The 22,377-nt window shown below is 41.1% G+C and overlaps 1 pseudogene; it reads left to right on the top strand.

The window, feature by feature from the left end:
• The window catches only part of LOC115619246, a 53,890-nt pseudogene that overhangs the window by 14,641 nt on the left and 16,872 nt on the right, over window positions 1-22,377 (top strand).

The following is a 22,377-nucleotide window of genomic DNA, read 5'->3' as shown; positions in this document are numbered from 1 at the left end:
AGATTGGCCTCATGAAAGCATTTCTTGAATCTTATCTGGCAATATGACATTATTAGTAGATGATGCTATTTATGCATAAGGAGTGAGTACATGGGAGGACAGAACAAACTGTTACTAGGGAAGTTCCCCAAATATGCTGGCAATAAAAGGAGCTGTCCTGATTTCTGATGTATTATACAGTTGCAGACAGACAATGGCTTGGGAGCATTTCAGCAGTATGTGGTTAACTTTAGCAAGGCAAGAAGATAGCTCAGATTCAGCATTCACCCTACAGTAAGGCTGCTAAGTGTTTGCAGACTGTGGGAATGGCTATGTCCAAGCTTGTAATGAATTTGCTTGGCTCCTTCACCATCCTGGGCTAAAAGCAGGCCAGTGCTTTCACAATCACAAAGCAATCACTGGCTTCATTCAGGCACAAAATAAAACCTGTAAAACTCATTCTCCCTTGGCACTCAGCACAGCATGAGGCCAAAGGTATTACTTGCTTTTAATCCAATAGGGTTTGTGAAAACAAAGATTGAAATACACAGGCACTTGACAATATGGTGGCATTTTTTGGACACACCACCCAAAAGTATAACCTAATTTACAACATTACTATATATCTAAACTGTATCCCTGCCCAGTGTTCAACACACAAGCTTCCTTCAGATGTTATTAATCTTGTTTATGGAATAAATCTGTAAAAGCGGGATGCATTTTTCAGGTCTGTATTACATTTTAGTATACCATCTGGTATATCATCTTTATTGGTGTGTGAGTTATTACCCCAGCACAAATAATTATAGTAAAAACAATGTTAGCCACAAATATTATGTGATTACTTATGTTGCAATGTTCAGTAAATGACACAAGTGTCACTTCTGTCACCTGGGTCGGGACAATCCCAGACACAGCTACAGGTTGGGCACAGAAGAGATTCAGAGCGGAGAAGGACTTGGGGGTGTTGGTTGATGAGAAACTGAACATGAGCCAGCAGTGTGCCCTTGCAGCCCAGAAAGCCAACCGTATCCTGGGTTGCATCAAAAGAAGCGTGACCAGCAGGTCGAAGGAGGTGATCCTGCCCCTCTACTCTGCTCTCGTGAGACCTCACTTGGAGTATTGTGTATGGTTCTGGTGTCCTCAACATAAAAAGGACGTGGAGCTGTTGGAGCAAGTCCAGAGGAGGGCCACGAGGATGACAAGGGGGCTGGAGCACCTCCCATATGAAGACAGGCTGAGAAAATTGTTGGGGCTGTTCAGCTTGGAGAAGAGAAGGCTGCGTGGAGACCTCATAGCAGCCTTCCAGTATCTGAAGGGGGCCTATAAGGATGCTGGGGAGGGACTCTTCATTAGGGACTGTAGTGGTAGGACAAGGGGTAAGTTCTTTACAGTGAGGGTGGTGAGGCACTGGAATGGGTTGCCCAAGGAAGTTGTGAATGCTCCATCCCTGGCAGTGTTCAAGGCCAGGTTGGATGGAGTCTTGGGTGACATGGCTTAGTGTGAGGTGTCCCTGACCATGGCAGGGGGGTTGGAACTAGATGATCTTAATGTCCTTTCCAACCCTAACTATTCTATGATTCTATGATTTGCAGTACTAACACATATAAACTTTTCCCCTTGTTTCCCATGCAGGTGGAAGTGATCAACACTAAAAGATGTCACTTGCTCACTGTAAACACAGAGGATAGTAGAGATGATCAGAAGCTAAAGGATGCAGCCAACTACCTACTTAATGCAGTGAGCAATGTTCTTAAAGCTTCTGTAGAAACTAGAGCTGTCAACACTTCAGTGCCAGAGGCAGAACAGGTAATTTTGCTTTGGTCCAGGACGAGGCAGTAGTCACCTTTGAAATTATGTGGAAAACTCATGTCATGCCAGTGAAGTTTTTTCTTTCCCAAGTTGCCAATAATGACATGTTATACACAATTGTAACCAGCTTGGCAGAAGCAAATTTAAAAAAAAAAAAAAAAAAAAAAAAGCATCCTGACAAGCATTCTCCATTCCCTACAATCATCCCTAAATTGTTTCCCAAGAGCCTGGTTTTCATCCACATTTAACTGCGCATTCAAATCAAGAGCATGTTCACAGAGAAACCAGGTACGTCTTTCACATAAGTACACCTAGTTGGGTACAAGTTCCTATCCAGATACACCAATTCCATCATTTTTTGTATGCTTCTGTGGTAGCGTTGTGTGGGGTACAGATTAATGTACAAAGTATTTACTGGCAGAGTTACAAATAGTTCTGCGACTAAGTTATACTCATGAAGTCAGAAAGCTTTTTCTCTAGATATGAAGTCCATGCTATTGATGGATTTTTCTGTTGTTTGTTCCTTCCTTCTACCCCCTATTTCTTTTTTTCTGTTTTGCTTGTGTCCAACCCTAACTGGACAGATTACAAACAGAAAACATGGATCACACATCCCTTAAGATCTCCAATTCCAGCTCTGACAGCTTTACTCTCCCATCTGCTTCCTTTCTCAGTGTTTTAGGAGTTGATGATGAAGCAGTGGATGTAAGGGCAAGTAAACAGCTTTTCTCTGACTCAATATGATATACAACTTACATTTGTAATCTAGAAGTTTTAGAATCTTTTCTCCTTTTACAGTGAATACACAAGCACACAAGTCATCCCTCCTGTCATGGCAAGAAAATAATTTGAAACATTTTTGGTCAAAGAAGCCTTTATTTATCTTAATTGCATGAGGTTGGTTCAGCAAGCTAAGAAGGACTGAAAGCTTAAATTCCTCATTCCACCAGCCCCTCACATACACTCCTAATTCATACTTGCATGGCTAGATGAGGCAATGGAATGAATCGATACCTATAAATCTATTTGCTGTTTGTTTACATCTCATGCTCTGAGGAGGACACAACAGCTCAGAGTCCATGTCACCGTTAACACTAACCTGCAGCAAGCCTGTGTCATCCCAGCTAGAAGAAGGTAAGTTTGAGGCACCCAGATCCTACAGGAGACAAAAGGTCTGCAAATGTCCTGATGATGACACATCCCCCATCTGAATTAGGAGATGGTGGTTTTTCCCTCAAAACAATAGATTGCATATTATTGCCATATTTTTATAATACATTTTTTAAATGCCTCTCTGGTTGATCTGACACTGTCAGGAAACCCCTACGATACCTGCAAAAAATATTTTTTTTCATTGCATCTTTTACAGCTCTGCTAAAAAATGCCCAGAGCCCACTGAAACCAATGGAAACACATCCATTGACTTATCCGAGTGCTAGGAGAGGCTCCTTGTCCTGGGTTCAGCTGTAGCAGTCAATTTTCTCCTTCTTAGTAGGTGGTGCAGTGCTGTGTTTTCAACTTTAGTCTGAGAACAACGCTGATAACACACCGATGTTTTTAGTTGTTGCTAAGTAATGCTTACTCTGACCGAGGACTTTTCAGTCTCATGCTCTGCCAGGGAGGAGGGGCACAGGAAGCCAGGAGGAAGCAGAGACAGGACACCTGACCCAAACTAGCCAAAGGGGTATTCCATACCATAGAATGTCATGCCCACTATATAAACTGGGGGGAGTTACCCAGAAGGCCCAGATCGCTGCTCGGGTCGGGCTGAGTATCGGTCGGCGGGTGGTGAGCAATTGTATCCTCTCCCCTTGTTATTTCCCTTATTATTATTATTGGTGGTAGCAGTAGTAGTTTTGTATTATACCTTAGTTACTGGACTGTTCTTATCTCAGCCTGTGGGAGTTACATTCTTTCGATTCTCCTCCCCATCCCTCTGGGAGCAGGGGGAGGAAGAAGGGGGGGAGTGAGCGAGCGGCTGTGTGGTTCTGAGTTACCAGCTGGGCTTAAATAACGACACTCCTGAATCCTCTCATTGGATCGATGACTTTAACATATTTTTCTATGCATTGCTGTCATAGTAGATGCAGACTTCTGTTCCTAATTCCAAGAGGGGTGCCACAGCCTAGCTTTGGTGGAGATACTTTGAAAAAGGCTTATGCAATTGCATTTTGATATCTGGTGTCTAAAAGGCAAAAGGGTGACAATGAATGGACAACAACAAACATTGTTGTACACGTATCACATTTCACAAACAAAATCGCTTTCAAGGTTTGTGTTTAACCTACCTTAGAGATAAGGCTACTTCTTATTTAAATCTGGATGTAGGCTTCTTTTAGGTCAAGTACTGTTTGGGTCTGAGCTCAAGCTTTCACTATTCAGCAATTTAGAGTGTGAATATAAGAAATATGGACAGTAGCTCAACTGTCTGATTGTTGATGTCTTGCTAATAGATGGTGAGCTTTGCCATGAATCCCTTTTTCTCCAGTGACACCAATTTTGACATTAGTGGAACAGTGGGAGTTCTAAGTCTTGCTGATCTGGATGGCTTGATGATACCAGTCATCAATCTCAAAGAGAACATTGAGGTAAACCCACTATTTTCTATCCCTCTCCCTCTTTTCTCATTTTTTCCTTTCTCTGTTAATGAATTGTCATTTGTGTTATCATCTTCTGTGAGGTGACTGCAAATGGTGGTAGCGTTCATTACGTCATATAACAGGATCATGGTCTCTGCATTTGTGATGGAGGGATTTGTGTGATGTGACAAATGAAATAACAGATATTTATGTCTTTTCTTAAAAAGGAAGTATCTTATTCTTCATTTAAATGGATGTGAGAATGCTAATGGTTGTAGATAAAGACTCCAGATTACAGTCATCCCAAAACACAATGTAATGCCCGATTTCATCATCCAACAACTGTATGTTTATATTATGACTGTTTGGGCTGCTTAGCCGATGTATAAGCTGACATCCAAATCATTTGTACATGCACTTCATGTAGCCAGTGTTTCAGTCATAATTTAAGCTCTTATGAGCTATGAGAAATGCACCATGGGTCATAGTCTTTGGGATGATTCTACACGTTTCAAATGAACTTTTCAAAGGTTAGCTGAGAGTATTGAGAAAATGTCTTTGAAGCCAGTATTTTTGCTGGCCATGCTTTCCCTATGTTATGAAAAAAGATTATCTAGCATGTGGCTGTATTGTGCTCACAGATAATAGAAGCAAGATGCTTTGCTGTATTTAAAGCTATGTCTTTCTGGTTTAAAACAGATAATGTTACCAAGGCTTTCAGCAACTCAGGAAGATAAGATTCTGTTGAACCTGGGCAATTTTAGTGCTTTCCAAGTTAATGTTACCTCAGAAAACACATCTATAGTGATCCACCTGGAATCTGAATGTGACATTCCACTAATACTCTTATTAGGGTACAGTTATCGCCCAAATGAAACTAGCTACAATATGAAAAATCATCTGTTCTGTAAGAAAACTGCTGGAAGTAAGATAACTTGTTAGTGACCCGTGGACATTGTGCATTCTGGGCTCATATAACCAAAAGACATTCACCACCCATAGCAAGCCAAGCACAGTCAGTATGGGGAGTGCTCATCCACAACTTAACAGCACATGCATATATTTGCAGAATGAACCTTGATCGTGAGTTCAGATGTCTAACTGGAAAGAAACCTCTCAAAGGAGTTTCAATTTGTCATGCTTCAGAGTTCCAATCTCCAGTATTGTGTTCTATTAGTGTTCACTAACAGAAGCAGAGTGGGATGCTTTGAACAATGAGTTGCTAAGAATTATTTCATACCTGTTTCTTCAGTTTGTTTATTTGATTATATGCAATACAGCTGCATACTACTATTTAGCATTTCTATATATACATCAAAACTAAAATATTTATGTTCAAGGTGAGACAAACACCTGGGTTCTTAGCCCAGAAGAACTAATTTTTTGAGAGGGAAGCTACTATTTCACGGTTTTACAAGATATGGGAATAGATTCTACAGCCTATGACTGGCTAATTATAGCTATCACTTGCTTTGCATCCCGCTGTGTATTTTGGGATGAGCACCGGGGGAACTGGAACAGCTACGGATGTCATGTAAGTAGAGCAAAACAAAACAATGTTTATATATTCTTCAAAGCCAGCCATTATAACCACCATCTTGTAGTAAAATGGCAGCACTGAACTCACACCATAAAAAAGATCATTCTGAGATGTTTTAATAAACTGAAGAAGTTTAGTCATACCGGACTAAGCTTCAAATGACATTTCCATTTCAATTTCTTGGGATGAGCTTTTATATAAGAAGAAAGAACCATTCTGACAAGGCTGTATTATATTATAATATTACAATATTACAATATTAAAATATTACAATATGATAATATATTATAATATTATAATATATTATATATTTTAGAATAGAATAGAATAGAATAGAATGTTTGATTATAATATAATATGCTTTTCTGTATAGCAGTTCTCCACACTAATTTACCAATCTCAGCACTGTCTTTTCATTTGCTCGGTAAGTTATATCTAATACTTTGAAGAAAAATGTTTTATCAGGAATTTTTTCTGGCTTTCAAGTAGGACCAAAACCAAATCCTAGAAGCATGCAGTGCTCCCGACCTTCTTTGGGAGCTCCTTTGTCATACCCAATGCCATAGATGTTAGCAAAACTGCACAGCTATTTGGTACATTTGTGGACAACCCTGTGGTGGTGACAACTGTAGGATGCATCTTTCTGATATACGTGCTTGTAGTTATTTGGGCTAGAAGGAAAGACATGCAGGATGATGCCAAAGTAAGTCTTCAGCTAATAACAACTGAATGTATTTAGGCCAATTCCCATTTTGCCTAGCCTGTTTTAATAGGAAGTCTTCAACCAGTCCTACTCCCTTCCCTATAATTCTGTTTACTGGTAAGTGTTCACAAGATGATAAACTCCTATCCACAGCTTTAAGGAATCCATACTTACAGAACAGCTAACACACTGCTTGTATTGTGTCACTCTGCAGGTGAAAATCACAGTACTGGAAGACAATGACCCCTTTGTTCAGTATTGTTATCTTGTGACAGTTTTTGCAGGACACTGCCATGGGGCAGCCACAACCTCCAAGGTATCAATGGCACTGTGTGGTAAGACAGTTTAGGTACGCATTTAGAGAATTGGATGAATAATGGAGCACTTGAGGCTGTTAAACAGGACAGCTCAAATGGAACGTCTAAGCCAGAAAGTCCTTAGATTTGATAAAAATAGGAAGAGCATGCCAGAGAAATAATCATACATAGAATCGAGATGCGCAAGTCCTTATTTTGCCATCTTATTCTCCAGGTGACTCTCACTCTCCATGGACTGGAAGGACAGAGTGAGTCACATTATCTAACTGATCCTGATACACCAGTCTTTGAACGTGGAGGAGTGGATGATTTCCTACTCTGTACCTTCTTCCCTCTTGGGGGACTACAGAGTATTAGATTGTGCATGATAATTGAGGGGACAGTTCATCCTGGTAAGTGGAGATCTGGAGATCCTGGAAAGTAAAGATCCACAAGTTTGGGGTTTTTTAATAATGATAACAGTTTTCCTTTTCTAGCACTTGATAATTATCCTTTCTACAGTTCTAGAAAGGAAAGAAGTGTTAGTGTCTTGTTTTTGCAGATGAACAGGTCAAATCATAATCTAAACTGCAGGACCAAGAGTGCTTTCCATATCCTGTGTCCAAACAGGATGGGATGTGTTCTGTGCCTTACAGTTTAGACACAACCTAAGAAGCTGAAGGCCAGAATTTGTCTTCCATAGTCCTGTTGAGTTCTGAATTTCATACCACTCAGTTATGTGGGAGATTATTTAGAACAAAGTGGACATGTGAGCGATCCAGAACTCATGTCAATGGCAAGAGTTTGAGTTAGGCATCACGGCCTAGCATCAAGGTTATCTAAAGGACATTTGCGGTGGCAGAATGAGGAAGGTGGCTCGAGAAAAACAACTCCCGGAAACAGAATAAGGAACTTGGCAGACCTAAGGACTTATAAGGCCTTCGCTTCTGTTGAGAGCTTAAGCCAATCATAAGCTGTATCTATGTGCGTGTTTTATTAGGCTCAACCAAATGGAATGTTACAATACAATGCCACATGATACTAAAGGGCTGGGATAATCACTGAGCTCCAAAATCTCAGTAGTCTCTTAAAATGTGCGGATAAAGACAAACTAATAACTAGACTAAAGTATTTCAGTGAAATACAATAACTAAGTCGGAAATATTGAAAACAACAGCACTAATTATCTCTCTGGCCTTTATATGGTGATCGCAAGAGATGTATCCAGCAGCTAAAATGCACTCCTGGTTTTATTTGTTAATACTTATACTGGAGGTTCAATTATGCATGTACTGAGGAGCAAATAAGCTCATCAACCTTTGTTTTATTTTATTTTAGATGATCTCTGCACACTTCCTCATAGTTTTGCTCACTGTACTTTTTACTATTCATATATCCAATATAATCATAGAATCATAGAATAGTAAGGGTTGGAAAGGACCTTAAGATCATCTAGTTCCAACCCCCCTGCCATGGGCAGGGATGCCTCGCACTAAACCATGTCGCCCAAGGCTCTGTCCAACTTGGCCTTGAACACTGCCAGGGATGGAGCATTCACAACTTCCTTGGGCAACCCATTCCAGTGCCTCACCACCCTCACTGTAAAGAACTTCTTCCTTATATCTAATCTAAACTTCCCCTGTTTAAGTTTGAAGCCATTACCCCTTGTCCTACCACTACAGTCCCTAAGGAAGAGTCCCTCCCCAGCATCCTTATAGGCCCCCTTCAGATACTGGAAGGCTGCTATGAGGTCACCACACATCCTTCTCTTCTCCAGGCTGAACAGCCCCAACTCTCTCAGCCTGTCTTCATATGGGAGTGTTAAAACCAGGGTAAGGTAGAAGGACATTCTCCATGTACAGTGAGTGGCAAACATTAAAGTCAGACAGTAAACCATCCTTTAGTCAGATTTTCACCACATGATCTGACATGACAGTGAGTTTGTTACTCATCAAATAGAAGTTGGTGTGTAAAGTTCAGGAAATGCACATACCACAGGACCAAAGAAAACTGGAATTATTGTTGTTGTCTGGCCGGCCAAGTGTAACAGTTGTGAAAGGATCCACATGGCCACTTGGTTTAATATATATTTTGTTTTTTCTTTTGTGATCCTAAATAATAAGTAAATATCAGTTAGAACAGGAGCATGTATAAACACATATCTTGCTTCTTTATAATGAAAAAAGTCTTAAAGTTTAAGCCCCAAATCACTGTATGCAGATCTGTAGTTTAAACGATCTTTCCCTGTATGTAGAGTGGGAGTAGAAGCTACGGGAATAAAAGCAGATGGCACAGAGAATTTGTGTGGCAAAATACTCCTAAATGCAAAGTGGCTTAGGACCCCAGATCCCATTTTCAAAACTAATGCAGGTACTTAGGAAACTAATTCCTCTTAATTTTCCACTTCTGGACCAAGACTTTTAACCCTTGGCCAATCATTTGTCTTCTAGTACCTCTTCTAGTACATTCCTTTTTTATCTGAATTGGGTACATTACAGCTATAAAGAGAAGGGGGTGGCTGAATTTGTCTTTCTGTGCAACAAACTGTGATAAACTCAGCTCTGAATTAGATTCATATCTCTCTGATGCAATATATCATTACAGGCAATCTGTAAAGCATCATGCCCTCTTGTGAAGCAGCACATCTATAATAATATACATATATATACTTTATATATAATATATAAAGTATAAGTATATAAAGTATAAAGAAAGATCTGTAAATAATGCTTACATTTGTCTTTTGGTTATTTTTTTCAGAGATGCCTTCTTCCTTAGCAGAATCTGTTTAATACAAAAAGGAGCAGAATATTTTAATGCTACCTGTAAAGCTTTCAGACATCCTCAGTGAATATGACTTAAATACACAGGATTTGATGACCAGCAGTCTGAAAGATGGGCTGTAAGAATCAGACTCTAGAACTGTGATAAGCAGTTTAATTACAATAGGTAAACTTGCAACAACAAGCTAGTCACATACTATAAAAAAGATGATCCTGATTCTTCAAACATAATGGTGTAAATCAAAATAAATTAACAGAAGATGATGGAATTTCATCGATGTACAAAGAAAAAATGAGGGAAAGCACTGGGAAGGTCTCAGTGGGATTAGTACTAAAGTCACTTTATTACTGGTATAATCTGCTTTTGTAAATGTAAGGATGAGCCATCTAGAAGCATTTACTGACAGCAATTTATGAGACTGCTGTTAAGCAAATATTTCCTGGTTTCAGAGCTATGTCCCAAGCCATAAACTTCACTAATTATTTCTAGGACAAATAGCAAATGTGCAATGTGTAACATATTCAGAGTGATGCTAATTTATGACTACTTCAAAGCCAGAGAATCTGCCTTCATCAGGAAGAAGCCTCCGCAAATGTTTTCAGCACTGTTGTTGGAAGGAAAGCAATTACTAGATGCAAACCATAAACACTCCATGAAATGTTCTGATTGCAAAAAGACACTTATGTGGTCAAACCCAGCACTGTCAGATTAATGCAATTACCTTTTTTATGAGAACTGTTTGCTAACACAGTGCTGAACCCAAGAACATGAGTCTGCATGTTTGAGAAGGCATTCATGGCCACCACTTTCACTAGGAAAGTACCTAGAGAAGACAAATGGCCAGTTAAGAATAGCAGCGGGACCAGTCCATCGTGTTGGGGATATAAAATACAATTCATAAAGAAAATCCTATTCTTTTCTGTTAATAGCTTTGGGGGCTTTGTGATGAGTTTCCACTGCTGAAAGGCTTTTCAAGGAATGTTATTCCTCTTTATCTCAGCTTTTTAATAATTCAGCTGCCTTTGTCCTAGGATTTGCAATGCTACTCTTTGTCAGCTGGCTACGATATTACCACACAGGAAACTAGGGATGTGCAAATACTGGAGTCCAAATGAGTTTAGGCATCTTGAGAGAGCAGCTGTCTTGTTTGAAAATTTCTGCCTGAAGGGATGTTCAAATGGGTATAGGGAGAACCAATAAGACTTTTAATATTGAATAATTTTAAAACATAAAATGAAATTATAATTAGCTTTAGTGTTTCAGCCTTGGCATGGGATTTGAATAGTTCATTAGAGGAGGAAACTTTTTTTTACCTTCCACCACTTTTGAATTAACTCTTAAGGACAATCTCCCTAATCCCACATTTTAAAGGCTTTGATTTCTTAATAATGGAAAGAAAAAAATACTAAAAAGCTTATTCATAAGTAAATCCAACAAAAACTAAGCATTGCAGACTGACACACAGAAAAGTTCCCCTTTTCTTTATCTCTACTGAGATCTCCTCAGATTATTATTTACTGTGGTGTAAAATGCAGAGGTGTGTAAACTTAAAAAGTTACACATATGAACAAACAGGAGGAAAACACTTTATGATTCAGGAAAATGTCATCATTTGTACTTGAATCAGGTCGTGTCATAAAAAAAGAAACCTTGGTTCACTATGTATTTTTACTGCAAAAATCAGGTGAAGCCTTGCTTTTGGTCTCCATGTGGAGACCCATTTGCCAGTTTAATTTATTTGCTCACTTACAAGTTGGTAAGACTGTGCTGTTCATACTGTTCTGCAGACCAAGTTTGAGCAGTTAGGAAAGCTACCAAATTCAGCTGTACTTTATTGTCCCCTACCCCAGGATGCTGTGACTGTTTACGTGAACTCCTCTACTCAGCTGTGAGTGTCTTGGAAATACAGAGGTCAGCATGCTGTACCTTCAGAGTGCATGGGAATGATGTACGTTCGAGGTTCCCCGTGAGGGCCATCTTTGTGAGAGTGAGTTTCATTAGATCCAATCACCTCAAACTTCAGCTTATCTGGGGCACCATAAGACACAGAGACATTCATCTCCAAATCCTCCCCCAGCTGCAGAGTGTGAGAAACTAATGCAGCCTGAAGACTAGATACTGGCTCAATTAGGGGAATAGCAATACTCTCAGAGATCTCTGATGTGGTTGTGTTGCTGGATGCTTGGATTTCCAGCTGATGTATCCCTGGGCCTAGCAGCTGTTGAGAGGCACTGTCGAGTGTCAGATTGTGAGGGACAATTCCTTCCTTTGCACTGGGTTCAGTGAGTGTCATGTTATCTGCCAGTATAATGTAGGTCACTCCATTGCCTGCAAAAAGAGAGTTCAAATTTCTCACAGTTTGTGTAATAGGCTGTTGGATTCTAGATGCTTTGTGCAGCATTCGGGTATTTGCAAAGGAGTCCCAAGAACACTGCAGCAATGCAGTCAGTTTTAATAAAGTCACTTCAAGCGCTTTTGTGCCCCTTTAGACCCCCATGGAAGTCTGTCAAATTTTCTGCTGGGAGTGTTACGGCAGTCAAGAGAATTCAAACACACCACTGAATTTTATTTTTTAAGCATATATGTGGATTCCAGGAATGAAATGTACATCGACAAATGTGACCAGCTCAGTGTGGAATCCTCATACTCTCAGAGAAGCAATTCTGTGAATTTTTAAATCCAGCAGAAAAATGTTTGATCTTTAAAAGACACAATTTTTATGCAATTAAAACAAAAGAAAAACTCCAGAATGCGAGTGTATTATTTTAAATATTACGAAAAAAATACTCTTTTAACTTAAGAAATTAATGCTTTCTTGTTTCATTGGCAATTACTCACATGTTTTCAGTATTTTTTTGTCTTAGGAACTGGAATAAATTCTCTTAGTAAGAAATAGGAATCACTTGTAATAATAAGCAGAAGGAAGATTGTGCTTGGCAGCTTGACATATAATTCTGTATTAATTTCAAAACAAGTTCCTGCAGAATCCAAATGTCTTGAATGTATGGCATATTATTAATCTACTTAATTTTTAAAATCTCATTTAAGAAACTTGGAGCATTAAAAAAAATGCAAGCAGTGAAATGTACTGGTTGTTTGGTGATAGAGGAAGGATATATCATAGAATCATAGAATCATAGAATCATAGAATAGTTAGGGTTGGAAAGGACCTTAAGATCATCTAGTTCCAACCCCCCTGCCATGGGCAGGGACGCCTCGCACTAAACCATGTCGCCCAAGGCTCTGTCCAACTTGGCCTTGAACACTGCCAGGGATGGAGCATTCACAACTTCCTTGGGCAACCCATTCCAGTGCCTCACCACCCTCACTGTAAAGAACTTCTTCCTTATATCTAATGTAAACTTCCCCTGTTTAAGTTTGAAGCCATTACCCCTTGTCCTACCACTACAGTCCCTAAGGAAGAGTCCCTCCCCGGCATCCTTGTAGGCCCCCTTCAGATACTGGAAGGCTGCTATGAGGTCTCCACACAGCCTTCTCTTCTCCAGGCCGAACAGCCCCAACTCTCTCAGCCTGTCTTCATACGGGAGGTGCTCTAGCCCTCTTATCATCCTCGTGGCCCTCCTCTGGACTTGCTCCAACAGCTCCACGTCCTTTTTATGTTGAGGACACCAGAACCGTACACAATACTCCAAGTGAGGTCTCACGAGAGCAGAGTAGAGGGGCAGGATCACCTCCTTCGACCTGCTGGTCACGCTTCTTTTGATGCAGCCCAGGATACGGTTGGCTTTCTGGGCTGCAAGGGCACACTGCCGGCTCATGTTGAGCCAACATGAGCTCAACACCCCCAAGTCCTTCTCTGCAGGGCTGTTCTGAATCTCTTCTCTGCCCAACCTGTAGCTGTGCCTGGGATTGCCCCGACCCGGGTGTAGGACCTTGCACTTGGCTTGGTTAAACTTCATAAGGTTGGCATTGGCCCACCTCACAAGTGTGTCCAGGTCCCTCTGGATGGCATCCCTTCCCTCCAGCATATCAACCGAACCACACAGCTTGGTGTCGTCGGCAAACTTGGGCGCACTCAATCCCACTGTGCGTGTCGCCGATAACTGCGTTAAAAGTATTTGGAATATTTTGATCGAGATTTTTAATCATAAGATGTTGCCTGTCCCCACTGAACCCAAAGACTGTGATTTTGGCTTCTGTTCCACTGCAGACTGATTTTTTCTCTTCTGGTTGACTCTCAGGGTGGTCCCTTACTCCAAGCTCCTCCGGTGATGGCAAGAAAAGTTCTTCTTCCAAAGGGCTGCCCTGGTGGTTTGTGTTCATTGCTTGGTTCCTTGTTGCAGCCACCAGTGGTGTATCTGGGTTCTTTACCATGCTCTATGGGCTGCGTTATGGCAAGAACTACATCAAATGGCTGATCTCCATGGCCTTCTCCTTCTTGGAAAGTCTTTTCATCACACAGCCCTTAAAGGTGAGTTCCTCAGAAATACAACCACTGGCCAATATGAACTCATTCTACTATCATTTCAGGAAGACAATGTAATGTGTTCTAAAGAACCACAGGATTTAACATGTAAAATGAGAAGTCTTTGCCCTTAAAACAAGAGCTAGCAGGGGGTTTACAGGGTTCTGTTGTCTTTTGCTGACACTAACTCCATTAGTTTCATCTCCCTTGTTTTGTCAGAGTTTAAAAGGTGATGAGGTTTCTGACCAGGGACAATGTATAATATGGCAAAGTCAGTTTAGCTGGATGGACCCCAGCACTGTGCACTGTTCTCTGGTTTATGAGCTTCAGCTGCATGAGTTCAACAAAGCCAAAGTACAGTTGTTCTCCTGCAGTGCCTGGATCCAAAGGGATCCAGGTCAAAGCCTGAGCTTGTTCATATGAAATGGGCATATGGTGAGTCTATAGCTAATTCTTTCCAGGTGCTGGGATTTGCTGCTTTTTTTTGCTCTGGTTCTGAAGAAGCTGGAACATGAGGATGAAGAAAACGCAGCTATTGATGGGCCTTTATCTACACCAGGTAACTGCTTATAAAGTCAGAAATTATTAAAGGGAGTGTTCTCCAAGCTTTTGGGGTGCTTTATGCACAAATATGTGGCTCAGCTCAACTGAGAACTTCACTGGTTATCTTTATATACCTGAAACTTAGCTGACAAAGGTAGCAGAAATCACTAAATCCACAGGAGTTGTGACTATGTACCTACCCATTAGCGTTCCCAAGATCAAGGTGGAAGTGGAAACAAACCTAAATAACTAATTTTGCCCTGACCCAGGTGTAGGACCTTGCACTTGGCTTGGTTGAACTACATGAGGTTGGCATTGGCCCACCTCTCAAGCATGTCAAGGTCCCTCTGGATGGCGTCCCTTCCCTCCAGCGTATCAACCGAACCACACAGCTTGGTGTCGTCAGCAAACTTGCTGAGGGCGCACTCAATCCCACTGTCCATGTCGCTGACAAAGATGTTGAACAGGACCAGTCCCAACACCGATCCCTGAGGGACACCGCTTGTTACCCGTCTCCAATTGGACATTGAGACATTGACCGCAACTCAGGACAGGAAACAAAACATTATTAGTTTTGCTGATTGTGGAATGACTTGATAATTATGTCAGAAGTAGTACAGTACTGGACAAGGGCAGTAGCAAATCTAGGGCTTGTTGTAATGGATGGAAACCTAGCTGAGAGTTGATTCCCTCTCGTGACTGAGAGACATAACAAAGTATGTTGTTTGTCACAGCGTATTTGGTAGAGTATATATGTTTATGTTCATCATGACTGTCAGAAAGAGACAGGAAAAAATAGGTGTGCAGCTGTTCTATGACCTTCATACTTGGCCGCGCTGGGGTGCCTGGCCAATGCTCTCAGCGTGGACAACGGTGAGATCATGAGAAACTGCACAGGCTCACGAGTAAACAATTAGAGATCTGGCATAAAGCCGGTTGTTTTTCTAAGGGTATAAAAGCGGGACCCTCTTGTGACCATGGGAGAAGCCTCACCTATGGGCGGACACCCAATTACCTGAGACTCCTGGCATCGGCTGCAATGGGGCTTCACAGCTGGAAGTGTGGGCCTGGATGATGATTCAGTGGTAACTGGTGATGTATTTCTTCTTAATCTCTGTTCTCTCTATACAGTAATGATTTAATGCATTGCTAACTTTCTTCGGTACTTTACTTATATACCTATATCTCTGATTTGCTTTATTGTACTTATTCACTATACTTATATACCTATATCTCTGATTTGCTTTATTGTACTTATTCACTATATATAGAGAGATATTTACCTAATTCACATTAGCGTGCTGCTTTAGTGTGCTTATTTGCTTTAGTGTGCTTGTTTAATAAACTCTGCATATTATACAGCTAGCGTGTGGTCACTGTGGCATACCCTCTCTGTCAGCAGAACACTTGTGGAAACCTGTACTTGCATACTGGATTCAAGGGCTTTTTATGAGTGAGCCTACAGCCAGACTGTCCTTCCAGTGCTTATGACCTTAGTTCTAGTTACGGTTTAAAATGCTTGGCTTATGAGCAAAGTGCAAGGAACACTAATTTCCCTTGTATCTATATGTTGAATGGGACGATATTGCCTGCATTCCTTTCCAGGACTATTTGTTCCAGGTCACAATTTAAGGGACAAAATGTCTGCAGATTTTCTGCCTGAGCATTAAAATGCTACCAGGAAGTACAGGTTCCTCTCTGCTTCCTTATCCTGGGGAAGCCCTTAGACTTCACCTGGTGGAAGGGTCTGAGAAGAAACAAGAAAAACTTGCTCTCAAACTGGCTTTAAACTAGCTAGCTTATGTCCACTGTAGACACGGACTGCTACACATTTAGATTCACTCTGAAATCAATTTCTATTTTACTAGCCCTCTGTTGGAAACCTGGACCTTAACGGCTTGTTGTCAAGCACCTGGTGAATTCAGGGTTCTTCCTTTCTTTGTATCAGATCTTACATCAGCACACTGGAAAAAGAGCACCTGCTGGGGTTATATGGCTTTTCGCTTGTTCACTTTTAATAAGCTTGATTTTAGTTATTGCACAGCCACTTTTAAAGCAACAAGGCAATTTATGCATACTTGTGAACATGGCATGCTCACTTCTCAGATCCAGCTGTTGTGTATCTTACCAAACTCGTAAATGAAGTCAAATTCCTGGCTGCAATTTTCAGCCACACCCCACTGATACTTGGCATTCTTCAGGATGTACCCACATGTGGATGAGAAGGAAGATGGCTGATCCTTGTACCAGTTACTGTAGCTTATAATTGAAGTGTCCAGCCAAATCATTGACCCTGTGAACAAAGTAAACATGTCCCGAATGTTTATTTTCCACATTTAATACAATTACAGAGTCAGAACCTGCAGAGCAGGACTGTAGCCCTGCTCCTACTGAAGCAAAGGTGGTTTAGTATGCATAGGGATCTTCAATTACATTTTGTATTTAACCTGATATAATCATTACAAGAGCCGCCACCACCACTTCTCCCTGTGCTTCCAGCCTCAAGATTCCACCATTTCCCTTGCATCGGATCTTGCAGCACTTCCTAATGTGATAAATTGGATCAGCTTATTCTTCCCCTGGAGACCTAACCCAGCACATTTTTTTCACTGGGTCAGCAAGCTGATCTAATTCACCATGTGTTCACACAATCACAAGATCCAATGGCAAAGGTGACAACATGCAACTGGGAAGTGAAGCAGGCAATTAAAAACATCTTAATATAAATCTGAAGTTACAAAACCAAAAGACAGTGGCTTTTCAGGAGGTGTCTACAGAGGGACTAATTGCATTCGTTACCATGCTAAGTAAGCATCATGGGCTGATACATTTTTAAAGAAGACATGATTCCAAAACCACCTACCGTCAGAAGTTTCATTCAGCAAGGAGTTTGAGGTCAGTCCTATCCACCATTCCTGATCCTCAGCAATATGTTTTTGCAAGAGCTCGAGATTCCTCGTTTTCAATAAAGACCAGGTGCCCTCCTCTTCTCTCACACCAGCTCTGGGCGCTTGCAAAGGAACGCTGGAGTCTAACAAACTCATAGCATGAATAGTTGAAAGCTGTGGCGTATGAAGGGCATGGACTCAAAGCATCTTCATGCAGCGAATCACTTTATTACCTATTGCTCTAGCTTTTATACCATTCTAGCAAAAGCTATCTTTAGCCTATTGCTCTAACTCTTATACCAAGCTATTTTTAGCACATCATGTTTAGTTCCTGGTTTACAGTTTTGTTTTTTCAACCTTCTTTGTCGTTTCACAAACAGTCCCAAAATAACCAGTTCCTTATCTTTCTGTTCTCCTGCTTCTGTCCAGCTGGGTTGCTCTGCTTGATCACACAAAGTTTCTTCTTTAACTCTTTCTTCTCCAGCCAAGTAGTTACTTCTCTTTGGCAATAATCAAATAGTTTCCATCCTCTCCCACAGAAAGCTACCCGGTACTTTGAACAAGGGATTCCTTTATCAGCAGTTGCTTCTTCCACAGCTAAACGTAGAGCAAGAGAAATTAGAACTGTGATCCCAAGCCACATTCTCAGCACAGTGCCTTGCAAGGCACTCATCTCACTTATTGCATCACCACTCTTTTTGCTGCCTTCTTCAAAAGCTTGAGATGCCACATCATCAGCATTTCTCCTTCCTCTTTGCCGTTTGCAACAACAGGAGCAATAGAACTTCATACAGATTGCTTCTAACATATAATGGTAATTGTGCCTGAGGATACATACAGGTGTCGATGATACGTCACTGCAACGGCCATTGTGAAGTCGATTGTATAAATGTCTCATTCTACGTGAAGTGAGTTTGAAAAGAAGACATTAATTAGAGTATTGCTTTTCTCATGAGCTGAGAAGATAAAGTTGATATATGCTGCTGTTGGACGCATGGGAAAGTGAGATAAAGCTCTTACATCAAAGGCATCATTGTGTGAACATTAAAGCTGGAGGTCTTTACAACAACAAAGATAAAATAGTAAGAATGAGAGGAGAATGAGGAAAATGAGGAACACAAGGAATTATGAGATGGGAAAACACACAGTGCTCCTCTATATACATTTAATTGTTTTGGATTGCTTTATTTTTAATATTTATTATTTGAGGTGCTTCTTTTGGATGCTAATGCAATGTCTATAATTATTGTATCATATCCTGCCCACCTGTTTACACATACACAGGTTAATCTCTGCTGTCCCAAGTAAGCATCATTTTGAAGTGTTGTGTCTGTTTAGAATTCCACACTCCAAATTAAATGCTTCTGTCATCCCTTAAAAGCTAAGCTGCTTAATTATATAAAGCTACAGTATTTATACCTGCTAGGAGGTAGAAGAGAAGGTCAGAAGTTAAAACAGTGATTTAGAAAAGATGAAAGTATTGCCTTAATCATCACAACTACTTGGGAGCCCTATGTGTACATTCCAAAGGCTGTTGATGGACTTTGGGAAGCCAGCCCAGCAACATTTAGGAGCTGAAATCCCTAAGTACTTCTGAACTTCCTTACAAAAGATACCCATCAGGTTTACAAGGCCACTGGGTGAGCAGAAATACAGTACAAATAAGGATCTTTATCTATTGCAATCCTCCTGTCCTTGGCATTAACTCCATTGAATTCAATGCAATTACTATTAATTTATACCACCATAACCCGACACTGAAAGAACATGCACTTATATTTAGACATGGATCAGTGAGCCAGCTACTGCATCACAGAGATGCAGGAAGCAGTGATGTTTGATTGAATTCCCGCATTGCAGAAATGCCACCTGTGCTGCACTGTTGAGCTGAAGGTAATGCACGTATCGCGCAGTATGCCAGGCAGCTCTAACTATAACACTTTCTTGCAAAGTATGTGTACTGCATCCAGCAAGCTTTTAAGAGTGGTTTTCAATCCCAAGTCCTTTCTGGACCTCCAGTTCAGTCACCTTGGATAAAGCAGAACTATAATCAGGGTTTTCAAGATAAAGTTCATAAGTGTTTAATGGGAAGGACAATTGTGGGGGAGGAGAGGAAAGGGGAAGAAAATGCACTGTGGTGGAGGGATGTCTCCTTTCCCACTGCACTTGAAAATCAAGACTTAGCTACGGAACCATGGAACCCTTGGAGCAGATCCCACATTATTTCTCACTGATTAATAGGGAGGGTATATGGCGCAGCTGAGATGTGAATATTCGGACTGGGTTTCCCAGCTCTGGAGAAGGCCAATCCATACTCTAATTAGCTGATGGATATGACGCAGTCAGTGGCCAGACACCCATCCCCTTCCTGGAAGAGACCATATAACTGTGATTATCAGCTGGTTATGCTGAGGATGTCTGCAAATTAGGAGTCCTTTTTGGCCTGCATACAAAGCTTCATAGGTTTGGGAACCCCCAACCCAACTGTTTTATATTCAAGCTATTGCAAAAGTCAGGGTGAGGGCAGCTTGCTGTTCAGTTGGTTGGCCACTGTGTTTTCATATTTCCTTCAGAGTCCTTGCTTCTTCATGGGCCATGATGACTTGCCAGGCTTTGCAGAAGCTGGCAGCCAGCTCTCCCATTTTATCCTTTTAGATATGAGAAACAGCCTGTTTCTGAAAACATAGGTGTGACGAAGAAGATATTGTACTTCAATGTATCCATCTTAGTGATGCAGACTATGCATTTCCAGTAGGTGCTGTTGGCTCACGTTTGTGATGAATGGATTACATAGCATCGTCCAGATTGCACAATGTACTTTGTTTCTTCTTTAACTCTTTCTTCTCCAGCCAAGCAGTTACTTCTCTCTGGCAATAATGAAATAGTTTCCATCCTCTCCCACATCTCCCCCTTCTTTATTTATCTGCGAAAGGGCAAGGTTCGCATATAATTGTGTGACCATAACCTGATTCATACTTCATTCGACTGATCGTTGAACACAAGAAAAAAGACAAGGAAGACATAAGGCAATCATTAATACAGCAATTAGAGCTATGAAAATAAACCCTGCGATATTTTTGACCCACGGTCCAAAATTCCCGAGCCATGAAAACAGACCAAAAGCGTCCCACCCCTGATTTAGCTGCAAGTCTTTGTTTAAATCTTTCAATTTTTGGATACTCTTATGAATCGATTCTGAATGGATTATGTAGCATCGTCCAGTTATCTCTCTGCAACTGGAAATTTGACTACATAAACATACTGCTGGAGATGCCACCTGTGAATCTGCTCCAAAGCAATTGAAATTAAAGGAAGTCTTGTCTCTGGCTTTGACAGATTTTGAAACAGGCCCTAAAAAAAGAACAAATACTGTTTGGAAATGTCTACAAATAAAGCCAAGTGTCGTGGTTTAAGCCCAGCCGGTAACTCGGAACCACGCCGCCGCTTGCTCACTCCCCCCCTTCTTCCTCCCCCCACTCCTGGAGAGATGGGGAGGAGGATCGGAAGAATGTAACTCAACTCCCACAGGTTGAGATAAGGACCGTCCAGTAACTAAGGTATAATACAAAACCACTACTGCTACCACCAGTAACAATAATGATAAGGGAAATAACAAGGGGAGAGGATACAAGTGCTCACCACCCGCCGACCGATACCCAGCCCGACCCGAGCAGCGATCTTGGCCTTCTGGGTAACTCCCCCCAGTTTATATACTGGGCATGACGTGCTGTGGTATGCAATACCGCTTTGGCCAGTTTGGGTCAGGTGTCCTGTCTCTCCTTCCTCCCGGCTTCCCCTCCTCCCTGGCAGAGCATGGGACTGAGAAAGTCCTTGGTCGGAGTAAACATTACTTAGCAACAACTAAAAACATCGGTGTTATCAGCATTGTTCCCAGGCTGAAATTCACAAACACAGCACTGCACCAGCTACTAAGAAGGAGAAAAAATGACTGCTGTAGCTGAAACCAGGACACCAAGCTCTCCATGTGAGTCTACTGTTGGCAATTTCTACAGCAGTGTGAATTTTTTTCCTAATCTACAGTTGCTAATAAGTAACTCTTCAGCTGCCTGCAGCAGATGGGGAATGGAAGAAAGACAGTTTCCCTCTTTTGCCATTTGTTGACTTCGTGTATTTTAATGTCAGTAAAGCAGTCTGTCAGTTTATTCTGTTTACTGCAAGGAAGAGAAAAGCATTTACAGAAAAGAAAATACTGCTTTAAAAGTATCAAAATTAGCAACTATGGTCCTCAAGAAGAGAGAAGATTCCTTAAAGCCTTTTTCGCCCTTAAGTGAAAAATGGCTTGATTACAAATAAACAGCACTCCTTGATTTCACCATTTTCTAGGAAACATGCATTTTGCATTCCTCCTCAACAGAAAGACATGTTTTTAAAATGGTGTTCTTATGCCAGAAATCTGCATGGAAGCTTCACAGTATAATGGGGCATGGGTGGTGGTGGTTTTTTCCCTGCTATTTACTTTTGTATAGCTTGCTAAATTTAAATAATTTCAATAGCTAAGAAGTTACTTAATTAGTCACCTATACTAGTGTGCAAGAGACAGATTGGTGCACCCTGCTGTATAACCTCATTTTGCATGTCTGAAAAGGCAGTCCTGGAAATGCTTAATGTAAGCTCTCTCATTGTCTCAACGGAGTGGCTGGCAATTACACTGAGTTCTCCTCTTCTGGCTGCCCATGGGAGTGTAACTGACCCCTAACAGGTATTGAAAAGCCACTCCAGAAACTTCAGGGAAGTTTTGGGCATAATGTCAGCGACATAGATTTTGGATACACCAAAACCATTCATTTGCTAGTTTTTGTTTGCCTT

This window comes from Strigops habroptila, chromosome W (genome assembly GCF_004027225.2).
Source record: "Strigops habroptila isolate Jane chromosome W, bStrHab1.2.pri, whole genome shotgun sequence".
Lineage (NCBI taxonomy): Eukaryota > Metazoa > Chordata > Aves > Psittaciformes > Psittacidae > Strigops > Strigops habroptila.
This window is presented reverse-complemented; position numbering and strand designations above follow the sequence as displayed.